Raw genomic sequence first — 14,722 nt, 5'->3', positions numbered from 1 at the left:
CTTTGGACACAGACATCGGCAGGTCGATCCATATCCCCAACCTGTTTCTGTCCTTTGCTAGTGGGGTAGGGCTCTATAGAGGTGTCACCTCATTTTTGATTCTAGGTAAATACCTAGGAGTAGAGTAGAGTTGCCAGTCTGTAGGCTGGCTGTAGTTTTAATTTCATGAGAAACTGCCAAACAGCTTTCCAAAATGGCAGTGCTGTTTTACAGATCTACCAGCCATGTATGAGAGTGCCAGTTGCCAAAGGAAACCTTTTAAAAATGTAAATCTGTCATACTATTTTCCCACATAAAACTCATCTCTGGCTCTTTGTACATATGCTCAAATTCCACAGGAACTGGGCAGGACCTTCCTTCATCTTTGTCCTTTTTCTGTCCAGTCTCATCTTCTGAGGTTTCTTGTTGTGCTCCTCACTCCAGTCACATCAACTCAGTCAGTTCCCTCAACTCATGAAGTCTTTTCACATCTTTGTATAAGCTCTCCCTCTGCTGAATTCCATTTCCTTGCTCATTTGCATAGCTAATGCCTACTCATCTTTTCCGAGGTGTTTGCTGATTACTTCACACCTGCACTCACACCCCTGTGAGTTAATTGCTGCTATTCTGTGCTCCCCAAACAGGCGGGGTCTAACTCCATTATAATACTCTGCAGGAAGCATTAGAATACATTATTTTCTTCTACTTTTACCAACTCCTGCAAGATACTCTCTCCCTCCCTTTCCTCTACCACCAGACAGACACTGTGCCAAGAGCTGTGCCTGGGATGGTGAGTAAAAGAGTAAAAACAAGCATGGCCCCATTCCCATGAAAGTCTGGGTGAAAAGGTAGACAAGCAATCACCCTCACCAACGCAGAACTGAAACTGAGTTAAGTGGTGTGAACAAAGGGATTGAAACAGGATCTGTCCTAAATAGGTAGAGAAGGGGACATGAAAATTTCCCCTGAGGAGTAGAAGTTCTTAAGCAAGAATCCAAAGGAGACAGGGATTAACTAGGTGAAGCCATTATCTTCCTAATGGTGAAAAAAGAACATGGGACTGACTATTGAGGAGAACGAAATTAAAGGAGCTGAGAAGTGGTCCTCCTGGTAGAATGTAGATCTTCCAATGCTCAAGGCCTCAGGTTCAAGCCCCTGGTTCTCACCTGTAGGGGGAAACTTCACCAGCTGTGAAGCACTGCTGCATGTGTCACTCTCTTTCTCTCTCCCTTTCTATCTTCCCCTTCCCTCTTGACTTCTCTCCCTTCCCAATAAATATTCTTAAAAGAGAAATGGAATTAAATTGATTCAACTGGAGAACAGAGACTGTTGGGTCCTCTGTGACAAAAGAGAGTTCGGTGAGCACCAGAACACAAGTCAAAAGAATTTGTCCAGTATCTCAACAGAGACTGTAAAGCTGGAGAACTGATAGCACCTTCTGCCAGTAGTCCTGCTGGCTCCCCCACTCTGCCTGCTATTCTACTCAGCACATGGCTGTGCATAATAGTCATGAGTTAACTGACAGGTTCTAGCACTATTCAAGAAGTTTGACAGCTAAAGGAAAGAAAGGTGGCATGCATCGTGAATGAGCTTCAGGGTTGAGAGAAGAGTGTGCTGAAGCAAAGGCAAAGATGAAGTCAGGAATATGAAGATTATACAAAATTTTGAAAAGAAGGAATACTTCTTCCTTTGATGTAAAAACAAAAACAAGAAAGTGGATACAGATTTAGGGAGAAAGCACTAAGTTCTAGGAAAGAAGCTGCTGTACTCACATGGTTGTGGGGGACTAAGAGGGTGGTAATTTCCCCCAATCTGCAGGGTGCTGCCAATCAGCCACTTTTCCCATGGATCATAATGGGCAGGTCTAAGGGGTGGGGACTGTACACCCAAGGGATGCTGGAGGTTTTCTCATACATTCCCCATCTCACCAAATGAGCTAGTTAACTCTTTAAGAAAGGAGAACCCAGCCCAATTTATAGATAATTGCCAGTTTACAGAACTTTGCTTCACAGAGGTTAATAAAAAGCCTTGCCCTGGTCTATATGGTCAGTGACTGGCTGGCTTGGAACTGAAACCCAAGTCCAGTCAGCTTCACTGCAAGAGCTGCAGCAACTTGGGAGCCTGGACATTTGGTTCCCTGTTTACTGATTCTGGGTGTTTTGTTCCAATTTGGCTGGAGCAATAATTTTAGCGAGTACTGAGCACTGTGCAAGGCTGTCCAGGCCATTTCTGCCTGTAGGGTGGGTTTGATTTGCACAAAGTGAACCACATGGTTTCTTACGAGTGAATGAGGTATAGGAAGGCAGCTGGAGCATGGGGTAGTGACATACCAAGTAGAGCACAGGACTTGCATGCCTGAGATTTCCAGCATCACATACTCCAGAGGAGCAGCTTCTAGTCTTTCTCATAAAATAAACAAACCTTAAAAAAAAAAAAAAAGGTAGTTGGGAACCTAGAATGTAATACTTTGGCACAGACCACATTTATTCTTTTACTGAGGTAATGATTATAAAAAAGAAGCCAATTTAGAGGCAGGAGAGATAGCATAATGGTTATTATGCACAGAGACCCTCATGCCTAAGGCTCTAAAATCCAAAATTCAATCCCCAGCACCACCATAAGCCAGAGCTGAGAAGGAAAAAAAAATAAAGAAGGAAAGGGGAAGGAAGAAGAAGAAGGAGGAGAAAGTAGAGCAAGAGAAGCAGAAGAAGAAGTAGAAGGAGGAGAAGTAGAAGGAGGCGGAAGAGAGAAGGAGAAAAAGAAGGAGGAAAGGGAGAAGATGATTATGATGATGACGATGAAGCCAGTTTGCATTCCCATCAACAGTATACTTTTATCTCTACATCCTCACCAATACTTGTCATTTCCTGTTATGTTGATGTAGGCAAAATGATGCAGCACATTTAACAGTTTAAGAGATTCCTTAAACAAATAAAAATGGAAGTATCCAATCATCCAGCAATACACTTCTAGGCATTTATCCAAAGGCTACAAAAAGACAGACTTAAAGGGATGTATGTACCCCTACGCTTATAGCATTACTCACAAATAACCAAGGTATGAAGATAAATTGAATGCCTGTTGAAAGAAAACTGCATAAAACGCTATGGGATACTCTCATGGGCAGTGGCCCATGAGAACTTGGAAACTTGTCCTCCTAATAAAGTAGCAATGGTAGGGACTCCCTCACTCTCCTAAGGGAGGTTGAGTCATCCTACCCTACCACTCAATGAAGACTGGTCCTGAAATGAGTGCAGCCTAGAATGTTCTCAGCTGGGACTGTGAACTGTGAGCTCAGATGGACAGGGATTCAGAAGTTACACAGGCTCCTGTGCTAAATATGAATATATATATGGGTCCTGGGTCAGGCTGATGGGGTAAACAGTTCATTGTTTTCATAGATTTTCTTCAAGTTTGGGAGATACCTATACTATGCCCTAATCCAGCTCTAGTTCTATTCTCAACTCTGACACCATCTTCCCAGACAATATTTTTAGTCCACCTCCGTGTTAACTATCATGATCAAGCAAAAATTACATAAGTCATGGGCCCATAGGAATATACCAAAAATAGACTTCTTAGCTTCTTTCCAACCTAAAAATCTCTATTCTCACCTGCTCTATTCCTACTTTCTGGTTCCTACTTGTTAAACATTTTGTCCTGCCTTGTAACTTACTGCCATTCAGACACCAACTTGCAGATGCCACTACGACTCCATCCTAACCTCCATGGGTGAATGACTTCACCTGTGTGTCCTGGAAACCCACCTCTCCAGAATCCTACTCCACTAAGGAAAGATAGAGACAGGCTGGGGGTATTTACCAACCTGCCAATGCCTATGTCCAGCAGATTAGCAATTACAGAAACCAGAACTCTCACCTTCTGTACCCCAAAAAGAATTTTGATCCATACTTCCAGAGGAGGAAAAATATTAAGAGAAAATTATTAGAGGGCTCTAAAACCCAATTCCATCAGGACCCAGAGAGAGAAGAGGAAAAAAGAAAGATATTTGGAAGTAGTAATAGGTATAGGTGTGACTTAAAAAGGAAGAGAAGGCAGTACCATAGAGAAAATGGGCAAAACATATATAGACAGATAGTTAAAGAAATAAGAGTTGGGAGTTGGGTGGTAGCCTAGTGGGTTAAGCACACGTGGTGCAAAATGCAAGGACTGGCTTAAGGATCCAGGTTCAAGCCCCCGGCTCCCCACCTGCAGGGGCGTCGCTTCACAGGCAGTGAAGCAGGTCTGCAGGTGTCTATCTTTCTCTCCCCCTCTCTGTCTTCCCCTCCTCTCTCCATTTCTCTCTGTCCTAGCCAACAACAACAACATCAATAACAACAATGATAATAATTACAACAATAAAAAAACAACAAAGGCAACAAAAGGGTAAATAAATAAATAAAAAAGAAATAATAGTCACCCCCTATCTGTGACCTTGGAAGAACCACTGCAGTTTCCAATGGAGGGGATGGGGACACAGAATGCTGGCGGAATGGTGTGGAATTATACCCTGTTATTTTGTAATTTTTTAAAATCACTAATAAATAGTAATATTAATAATAACATATAGTAGAGTGCATCAAAGTGAACTTAACTATGAAGAGGTCAGTAGCTTGTTCTTAGTGGCATGCTTGGAGAATACTGTGAAGACCAGCTTTATTGTGACTGACTGAGCCTACTGCACAAATTACCATACTTGGGTAACTACAGTGATTATAGGTGAAGCAAACCTTAGATGAGAAATTTATCCTAAAAGGAAAAAAAATAATAAATAGAACAAAACAAACAAAAAATGAGCCTTTGGTATAATCACAGCAGTGTTTACAAAAGTACAAAGCTGTGAAGAATGGGGCTGGGTGGTGGTACACCCGGTTAAGTGCACAATGTTACAATGTGCAAGAACCTGGGTTTGAGCCCCCAGTCCCCACCTGCAGGGGGAAAGATTTGTGAGTGGTGAAGCAGGGCTGCAGGTATCTCTTCTGTCTCTCTCCCTTTCAACCTCTTCCTACCCTCTCAATTTCTGGCTGTCTCTATCCAATAAATAAAGATAATTTTTTTAAAAAGGTGTGAAGGTCATGGGCCAGGAGACAGGTGGCCATACAGCAAAGACCAGCAGGTGATATGGGAACTAGGGGTATTATTGTACTGCCAGTGACCTCAGGGTCAGGAGGCCAATGGACAGATAGTTGCTCCCAATTTGGACTCATCCCTTAAGAAACCTTCACAGGATACATCACTGCTGCTTCCAGTCAGGGTGGTTTCTTGATTGTTACCAAGTTTCTTTATGCTGTCTTACAGTTCTTGCACTTAGAAAACCAGATCTACTTTGTGCTACAGACAACTAAGTACTTATTTAGCACATACCAAAACACATGCCGCTCTGAATTTTTTTTTCCAATTTTAGGAAATAAAATGAACTGAATAATGTCTCCCTAGAATGTATGTCTACCCAGAAGGTCAAGACATGATCTTATTTAGAAACATCTTTAAAGATGTAATTAGTTAAAATGAGGTCCATAAATCTAACAGCAAAATTTTCTTTAAGAGACAAGGAGAAGGTCACATGAAGATAGCAGCAAAGATTGGAGTGATGTGGCCACAAGCAAAGGAAAGCTGGAATCAGCAGGAGAGACAAGGAAATATTCTCCCTAAACTCTTTGGAGGAAGTGTAGCCCTGACAACATCCAGATTAAGCCTGGTCTTCTGATCTCTGAAACTATGAGATAATAGACTTTTGTTATCTTGGGCTACCCAGTTTGTGGGACTTCGTAATAGTGCCCAAGGATACCAATACAGGACCTGAAATCATTCCCTCAAGGGGCATATTGAATAGTTCTCCACCCCCAGCAGTCTCCCCACAAATGTATACAATTTCACTCCCATATATCTACAAATGACAAGAAAAGATATTTACTGTGGCTGAAGAGACAGCATAATGGTTCTGCAAAAGACTTCAAGCCTAAGGCTCTGAGGTCCCAAGTTCAAAGCTGGTCAGTGTTCTTGATCTCTCTTTCTCAGTATCTTTCTCTCTGCATTTCTTTTTCATTACAAATAAATAAAATACAAAAAAAAACCCACTCAAGAACTGTTAAAAATATTTCCTGAATAAATATATGTCCTAAATTTTGAATCAAGGGGGTATCCATTCAGTCTCTCTATCCATAGATAGGATCTGGAAGGCTGTGTATCAACAAGTCTCATCAAGTGGCATGAGCTTGGCAAATATAGCCTCTAAGTTTTTTCAGCCTCAAGGTTAAGTCAACCTTAGCAATGATTAGCTAAATCATGCTAATCAAACTCACGAGAAATAAAAATTAGGTTGCAAATGTATTCATCTGTGAGTTTGTAAGGAAAAGAAAGCTCTGCCAGTATCCAAAGTGCTCATATTCATGACTAGAGACTGAGAGTGAAATGCCTGGAAGATGATCCATGCCTGTAAGTTATAGGGAATCAGAGCACAGAGAGAGGCAGCATCCAGCAAGCAGAGAAAGGCACTCCTGCCCAGGCTTCCCTGTATCACAGCGCACTTGCATCCAACAGCGTAATTCTCAGGCCTGTGGCTTGCACTGCAAGTTCCTAGCCCTCTGCTTCCTCTTCACTGTGTCCGGACAACTGCCCCACTTCCACCCACACAGCCTTCCTTTAAGCAGGGTGTTAAATAATTGATTACATTTAAACTTGCTAAATTACACTTGGACTCTGGGCTTGCCTCCCCAAGATCAAAAATCAGGTCACCTTAGCAAAAGTATTGGGTTCTTCAAAAATTCACATTTGCAATCTGTTTATTCCTATAATAACTAAAACAACCTGTATTCGTTTCCTATGGCCACAATGACAAATTACTACAAACTTTGTGCCAGGAACTTGATTTGGATATCTATTTGTGGGGGGGGGAGTCTACTTAGATTTCTCCGCACCACCATTTGTGGATTCTGAAGACTGGAACCTGCCTACTTTAGTGTCCTGATCTATTTTAATTATTTTACTTCTGAATGAGAGTAAACAGATAAATTAAGGCAAATTTATTTTCAGATTCTTTTTAAAAATTCATTCATTCATTCATTCATTCATGAGAGTGGGAGGAGGAGGGTGAATCAGAGTACCAACTCTGGCATGTGTAAGGTCAGGGATCATACCTGCCACCTTGTGCTTGAGAGTTCAATGTTCTGTCCACTGCACTACTTCCTGGAACACAATTTTCAAATTCTAGGGCATCTCACAACCACTACACTACCTCTGAAATGTAATTCAGAACCTCTGTACCATAGACCTCTCAAATATAGACCAGCACAAATGGATTTCATGTATATGTGATTCCATATGAATTAGCCCCTTAGGCCAAGCTGTTAGTACAGACTAAAATCACAATCAACATCATCTCTAAAAAGGATACCAAACATCTTGCGTGATTATTGTTTGCCCTATCTACTCAAACCCTTTCTACTCTTTCAGAGCCAGCTAATGCCTCACCATGCCAGGGAAATTCAGTGATATTTTCTTCTCTTCTTTTGTTATGTGATGCTAGGGAGTGAGTCCTGGGCCTCATTAATGTGCCAATCAGTCTGATTTTGTCACTTTTCATTCTTTGAGAGAGTGTGAGGGTGAGAAAAAGAGTGAGAGAAAGGAGAGCTACCACAGCACTGCTCCATCACCCACAGAGCTCCCCTGGTGCTACATTCTTGCCTTCCATCCCTTCTCAAGCTCCTGCTATTCTCTGGGGTCTTTTCACCCTGCTCATGGGAATCACTTTCTGCTGTGGACTTGGTAAACTCTTTCTGACTAGGACTTTATCCTTAAATAAGACTTGTGCATACAATATAGTTTTGGAACTTTGTTAGTTGTTGCTTGAGGAGTATCGGGAAAACGATTGTTGAAGCACAGATCAGAGTTCACAGCAAACCATGACAGCGTTCTGTTCTGAGGCAGGGGAAAACGCCTGTTTGCTTGATGGGGCCAGGTGGTGGCACACCTGGTTAAGCGCACACAATACAGTGCAACAAGGACGTGGGATTCAAGGCCCTGGCTCCAACCTGCAGGGGGAAAGCTTCACAAGTGGTGAAGTAGAGCTACAGGTGTCTTTCTGTCTCCTTCCCTCTCCCCACCTCACTTCTCAATTTTTCTCTGTCTCTACCAATAATAAATAAAAGAATAAATACATACTTTTTTTTTTAAAAAAAGGACTAAAGAAAAGACAAATGTTCACCTTAGGTTAACTGATTTTCAGGGCTAGTTTCTATATCCACAGGACAGAAGGGAAAGTTCTCTTATTTAACTGGCCACTGGTGCACTAGTTGGGAAATAAGAGAGGGGACTTTTCTATCAAGAAATAAGGCATCTTTTATCTTTAAATCTTTTGGGAAGAAAGGTCAGAGAATTTATGAGTCTTCTCATGGGAAGGATGCGGTGAGGAATCTATGGAGGGGGATCGGGTGGTGGCGCAGCAGGTTATAAGCACATAGTACAAAATGCAGGGACCCACACAAGGATCCTGGTTTGAGCCCCCAGCTCCCCACCTGCAGGTGAAGCAGGTCTGCAGGTGTCTCTCTGTCTGTCTGTCTATCTATCTACCTCACCCTTCCCTCTCAATTTCTCTCTGTTCTAACCAATAAAAATGAAAAAATGGCCACCAGCACCGAGGCCCAGTGATAACTCTAGAGGCAAAAAAAGAAAGAAAGGAAGGAAGGAAGGAAGGAAGGAAGGAAGGAAGGAAGGAAGGAAGGAAGGAAGAAAGGAAGGAAGGAAGAAAGAAAGAAAGAAAGAAAGAAAGAAAGAAAGAAAGAAAGGAAGAAACTATGTAGACAAAATAAAGCTTTAAGGGGGGGCGGCGGTAGCGCAGCGGGTTAAGTGCATATGGCACGAAAAGCAAGGACCAGCGTTAATGATCCTGGTTCAAACCCCCGGCTCCCAACCTGCAGGGGGGTCACTTCACAGGTGGTGAAGCAGGTCTGCAGGTGTCTATTTTTCTCTCCCCTCCTCTGTCTTCCCCTCTCTTGATTTCTCTCTATCCTATCCAACAACAACAACAGCAATAACAACAATAACACCAAGGGCAACAAAAATGGGGGAAAATGGCCTCCCTCCTGGAGCAGTGGATTCATAGTGCAGGCACAGAGCCCCAGCAATAACCCTGGAGGCAATAAATAAGGCTTTAATTTCAAGTTATATATGAGGTCAGGAAAAGAGAAAAGAAATCTAAGAACCAGAAGACTCAGATATGGCATTCCTGTGTCCCTCAACTCTCAGCTTCCTGACCTATTCTGAGGACATGGACTGGGTGTGTTCATGTGGGTCACCCTCAGTTCTTAGAAGAATGTATGATAAATGTCAGCTGAATTAATAAAGCAATAAAAAGAAGGAGAGTTGCCTGATTTGGGAGTCTCCAAATAGTCACATTATCAGTTAGGCCCAGACCCTAGTGACTGGAGCTGCATCTCAAATACAAGTCATGACCTTCACTTTGCTAAATGTAACATTCAACTTTTCACTGCATTAGGCATAAATGATCACTCATTTCTCCTTCTTGAAATACTTTGCTCCTTTGGCATTCAAGGGATGACACCATCTGGTTTTCCTCTCCCCTCAATGGATGGTCCTTCTCAGTTTCATTCCTGGATCCTCCACCTTCTATTGACCTTCACATGTCGACATGTCCCGGGGCTCATTATTCAGACCTCTTATCAAGCCTTCCTGCCAAAGCCCAGGAGAGCTCATTCAATCTTCTGGCTGACAATGTCATCCATGCTTGCTGTTTCTAAATTTTCTATCTCTGGCTCCATCTTATCCCATGAATCCCAGACTTAAATATCTGCCCTTTTGATAGCTTTACTGAGATATCTAATAGGCTGTAAAGCTTAACAAACCTGAAACAGTACTCTTCCTTTCTACAGATCTCAGCCCTCTTCCTTCCCCGTTTTCCACCCCAGGAGATGGTAATTTCATCCATCCAGTTGCTCAGGCCAAAAACCTTGAAGTCACCCTTGATTCTTCTTTCTCTCCCATCCTACACCGCATTGATCAGTACCTCCTATTGACTGGAATTCTAAATACACGCAGAAGACAACCACTTGCCTCCGCTTCCAGTGAGCAGGACCCTGGCCTAAGCACCATCAACTCAACTCACTGGGGTAACTGCTCTCCCATTTTCTCTCCTCCTCTGCACCTATCCCCAAATGGCAGCCATGTGAATCTGCCTTTTTATTTTAAAGATATTATTTATCTATGAGAAAGATAGTAGGAGAGAGAGAAAGAACCAGGCATCACTCTGGTATATGTGCTGCCAGGAACTGAACTCAGGACCTCATGCCTGAGGGTCCAATGCTTTATCCACTGCACCACCTCTCGGACCACCACTGGTGAATCATCTAAAACAAGCTAAGTCATATCACTTCTCTGTCTGCAATTACTGAAAGGTGTCCCAGTGGGCTGAAGAGATAGCACAATGATTATGTAAGAATCTCTCATGTCTGAGATGCCAGGGTCCCAGGTTCAATGCCACTGGCACCACCGTAAGCCAGAACTGAACAGTGTTCTAGTTACTATTAAAAGAAAAGAAAAGTATTTGACAAAGGCATCTCAGCAAATTTTAAGTGAACTCCAAATCCTCACTATGATCTATGAGGCCCTGCAAATGCTCTGTCCATTCTCATTTCCTAAGTCCTTTTTAATCACTGAATTCTAGTTCCACAGGCCTCGTTGTCCTCACCAAGTTATTAAATAGAACATGAATACCTTAAACATGATTTAATATAAAGAGGAAATCTGGAGCAGGGTGGTAGCGCAGTGGGTTAAGTGCACATGATGAGAAGTGCAAGGACCAGCATAAGGATCCCGGTTTGAGCCCCGGCTCCCCACCTGCAGGGGAGTCGCTTCACAGGCGGTGAAGCAGGTCTGCAGGTGTCTATCTTTCTCTCCCCCTCTCTGTCTTCCCCTCCTCTCTCCATTTCTCTCTGTCCTATCCAACAATGAAAACAACAGTAATAACAAAAAGGAAAAAAAAATGGCCTCTAGGAGCAGTAGATTCATAGTGCAGGCACTGAGCCCCAGCGATAACCCTGGAGGCAAAAAAAAAAAAAAAAAAAAGAGGAAATTGTAGAATCAACAACAAAGTGTGTGTGATGGGGTGGTGCCACACCCAGCTGAGTGCACATCACAGTGCTCAGGGATCTGGGTTCAAGGTTCCATTCTCACATGGAAGGTGGGGAAGTTGCACAGCAATGCACTTTAGTCACCAAATTACATGCTTAAACCGGTTAAAATGGCAAATTTGGGTGATGTGAATTTTATCACAGTGAACAGTAGTGTAAGGGCCAGGAGACAGCTGATATGGCAGAGAACAAACTTTGCCAGGCACGAGCACCCAGGTTCAAGTACCCAGCTACTACCTGGGAGCACCATGCACAGCACCAGGGCAAGATTCATGAATGACGGAACAGTGTTGTGGTGTCTCTCTGATTCTGTCTGAAATTTATGAAAGAGGATAAGGAGGAAAAGAAAAGAAGGGGGAGAAATAAGAGTATGCAGGAAGCAGTGGAGTTGTGCCAGTGTAAAGTCCCAGTGCCCTCTCAAAAAAATTCTTTTAAAAAAATAGGGGCTAGGCAATGGTGCACCCAGTTGAGCTCACATATTATAGATCATGTGCAGGGACGCAAGTTTAAAGCCCAAATCCCCATGTGCAGGGAGGCTGCACAGGTGGGAAAACAGGACTGCAGGCGTCTTTCTCCCTCTCTACCTCCCCCTCCCTCTCAATTTCTCTGCTGTATCAAATAAAGGAAGGAAGGGGGGGTGGGAAAATGGCCACCTGGAGCTTTATATTCATCATGCAGGCACTGAGCCTTAGCAATAACTCTGGTGGCAGTAAAAAAAAATGATAATAATATAAAAGAGAAAATGTCAGTGACACATGCATATATACATAACAAGCCTCAAAGGATAGGTACAAAAGATGAGCAATAATTATCTATCTGTAGAATTATAGATGTGGGGGAGTCAGGCGATAGTGCAGCAGGTTAAGCGCAGGTGGCACAAAGCACAAGGACAGGCTTAAGGATCCCGGTTCGAGCCCTAGGCTCCCCACCTGCAGGGGCGTCGCTTCACAGGTGGTGAAACAGGTCTGCAGGTGTCTCTCTTTCTCTCCCCCTCTCTGTCTTCCCCTCCCCTCTCCATTTCTCTCTGTCCTATCCAACAAAAATGACATCAATAATAACTACAACAAGAAAACAACAAGGGTAACAAAAAGGAATAAATAAATAAATATTTTTAAAAATCTAAAAAAGTGGTTCAAGCCCCCAGCTCCCCACCTGCAGGGGAGTCACTTCACAGGCGGTGAAGCAGGTCTGCAGGTGTCTGTCTTTCTTTCCCCCTCTCTGTCTTCCCCTCCTCTCTCCATTTCTCTCCTATCCAACAATGACGACATCAATAATGACAACAATAATATCTACAACAGTGTTCTGGGAGGTGGCACAGTGGATAAGGCATTGGACTCTCAAGCATGAGGTCATGAGTTCAATCCACAGAAGCACATGTACCAGAGTGATTTCTGGTTCTTTCTCTCTCTCCTGTCATGTCTCATGAATAAATATAATAAATTTTAAAAATCTGCAACAATAAAACAAGGGCAACAAAAGGGAAAATAAATTCTAAAAAATCTGAAAAAGAATTATAGATGAGGTATTTCTTATTGCAAAAAAAAAAAAGTAGTTCCAATTTATATATTACTTTTACATGGCTCTTACATGTTACTGGAATAACAAAAATACATTAAAAGCTGAATATCACATTTACACCTTGCATAGTGATAGTATTTCATGCCATGCAAAAGCAGGAAATAAACCAAATGTGTCACTAGCTACATGCCCCAACTTCCCATCGAGTGTCATCAGTTTCAATGAATTCAACTCCACAGAAATTGGACAGAAGACCTTTCATCTAAATGCAAGAGCATTCAGGTTTTCCAAAGCACACTTGGCCGAAAATGTGTTTGCTACATCCCTGACACAGGTCACTCATGCTATATAGAAGGGCAAGCTGTTGCAGAAACTGACTGTCTCCAGACAATACACCACAATATGTCACTCGATAATGTGGCATCTTTGACACAATCGACAGAGCTACCTACAGTGGATAATTAAGGGTTTCAGATGTACCAAGGTTTCCTCCTGCCAAATGCCATTCATCTATGCTTGCCTCTTCCAACAGATAGAACCAAAGTACAATTTGTGAAGCAAACCCACTGTGTGAATTATTTTGTCTCGCTGTTTTAAGGCACTACATGGTTCAGAGGAGTAATTACTCTGGGATACCTAAACCACAAAGCCTAATCCCATTATTTGGGGAGAGGATGCCAGGATCCAGAGTGAGGTGACTTGTCCGGGGCTGTACACCTAGTGAGCTTCAATCACCTTGACACCTCAGTCCAAGGTTTCTCTTCAAAACCTGGGAAGTTTTCTTTAGAAAAGGGGAGTCAGAAATAGCAGCTTGGGGATGCCAGTTGGGGTGGCACACCTGGTTGAGCTCGCACGTTACAATGCTCAAGGACCCAGGTTCAAACCCCTGGTCCCCACCTGCAGAGGGAAAGCTTTGCAAGTGGCAAAGCAGTGCTGTAGGTGTCTCTTTCTCTATCTCTCCCTTCCCTCTCTATTTCTGGCTATCTATATGCAATAAATAAATACAAAATTTTTTAAAGTAGCAGTTTGATGTGGATTCCAACTAGAACAGTTTTATTTCTTTTTTTTCTTTTAATATTTATCTACTCCCTTTTGTTGCCCTTGTTGTTTTATTATTGTAGTTATTATTGTTGTTGTTATTGATGTCATTGTTGTTGGATAGGACAGAGAGAAATCAAGAGAGGAGAGGGAGACAGAGAGGGGGAGAGAAAGACAGAAACCTGCAGACCTGCTTCACCGCTTGTGAAGTGACTCCCCTTCAGGTGGGGAGCCGGAGGCTCGAACCAGGATCCTTATGCAGGTCCTTGAGCTTGGCACTGCCTGCGCTTTAAACACTGTGCTACCGCCTGACTCCCAGAACAGTTTGATTTCTTGCCCAGTCTTTTGCTACAAAGATTCCATCACCTTCTGGCTACTCAGACTTTCAAGAATCACCTCATTTCAGCAATTTTCAGCAATTAAAAGGAGTTACCAAGAGTTTAGAGAAGTCATTTGTTCTAATGCAAGTCTGTCATCTCATAGCTAGATCTGAAAAACATCCCTCCACATCTTAATTCACCCAGAGCTACAAAAATCTTGTAATGAGTGAGGAAGGGCTAGAATCTATTTTATTTCCTCTCCACCGCTCCCTTCTGCTGGTCCTGGCTTCCCAGAGTCCGTGGCAGGTCTGAGAGAAAGGGCAAGGATTGAAGGGGCTGAAGACCATACACTTACCTGTAGCCCTCCCTTGGCTGCCATGGTGATGTCCAAATGTTGACCATCCATGAGATTCAGCAATGGTTTCTCAAGAAGGTTTATGGGAATTTTCATAGAGAATAGACTGGGGACACCAAACTGAGGTTGGGAAGAAACCAACTTTCTTTTCCACCTCCACTGGATAAACCATTGCATTCTCCCTACACTCCCCGATGTTCAACCACCCTTATTTAAATCTTGTGGGGCTGTATCTAACTATTCCTCTTTAGAAGGTAAGGAGACTTGCCACCTAGCAGCTTCACAAAGTAACCCAGTTTATACCCTGTAACAGGAGTCCTAAATGTTTGCAGGGAGGAGTGACTTCTGACTTTTGGAAGTCTTGAAAT

The 14,722-nt window shown here is 42.8% G+C and overlaps 1 protein-coding gene across 4 annotated transcripts in view; it reads right to left on the bottom strand.

The window, feature by feature from the left end:
• The window catches only part of TMEM266 (transmembrane protein 266), a 151,986-nt gene that overhangs the window by 123,957 nt on the left and 13,307 nt on the right, over window positions 1–14,722 (bottom strand). The window contains exon 1 of one of the 4 annotated variants that reach the window (XM_060174695.1): window positions 2,310–2,794. The exons of the other annotated variants lie outside the window; for them this stretch is intronic. The gene's annotated coding sequence lies outside the window, so the exon portion shown is untranslated. Of the gene's footprint in view, window positions 1–2,309; window positions 2,795–14,722 lie in introns of those variants that run through there. 4 annotated transcript variants of the gene reach the window in all.

Source organism: Erinaceus europaeus, chromosome 16 (assembly GCF_950295315.1).
Source record: "Erinaceus europaeus chromosome 16, mEriEur2.1, whole genome shotgun sequence".
NCBI lineage: Eukaryota > Metazoa > Chordata > Mammalia > Eulipotyphla > Erinaceidae > Erinaceus > Erinaceus europaeus.
The sequence above is the reverse complement of the archived record's forward strand: the minus strand, read 5'-3'. Positions and strand labels throughout refer to the sequence as shown.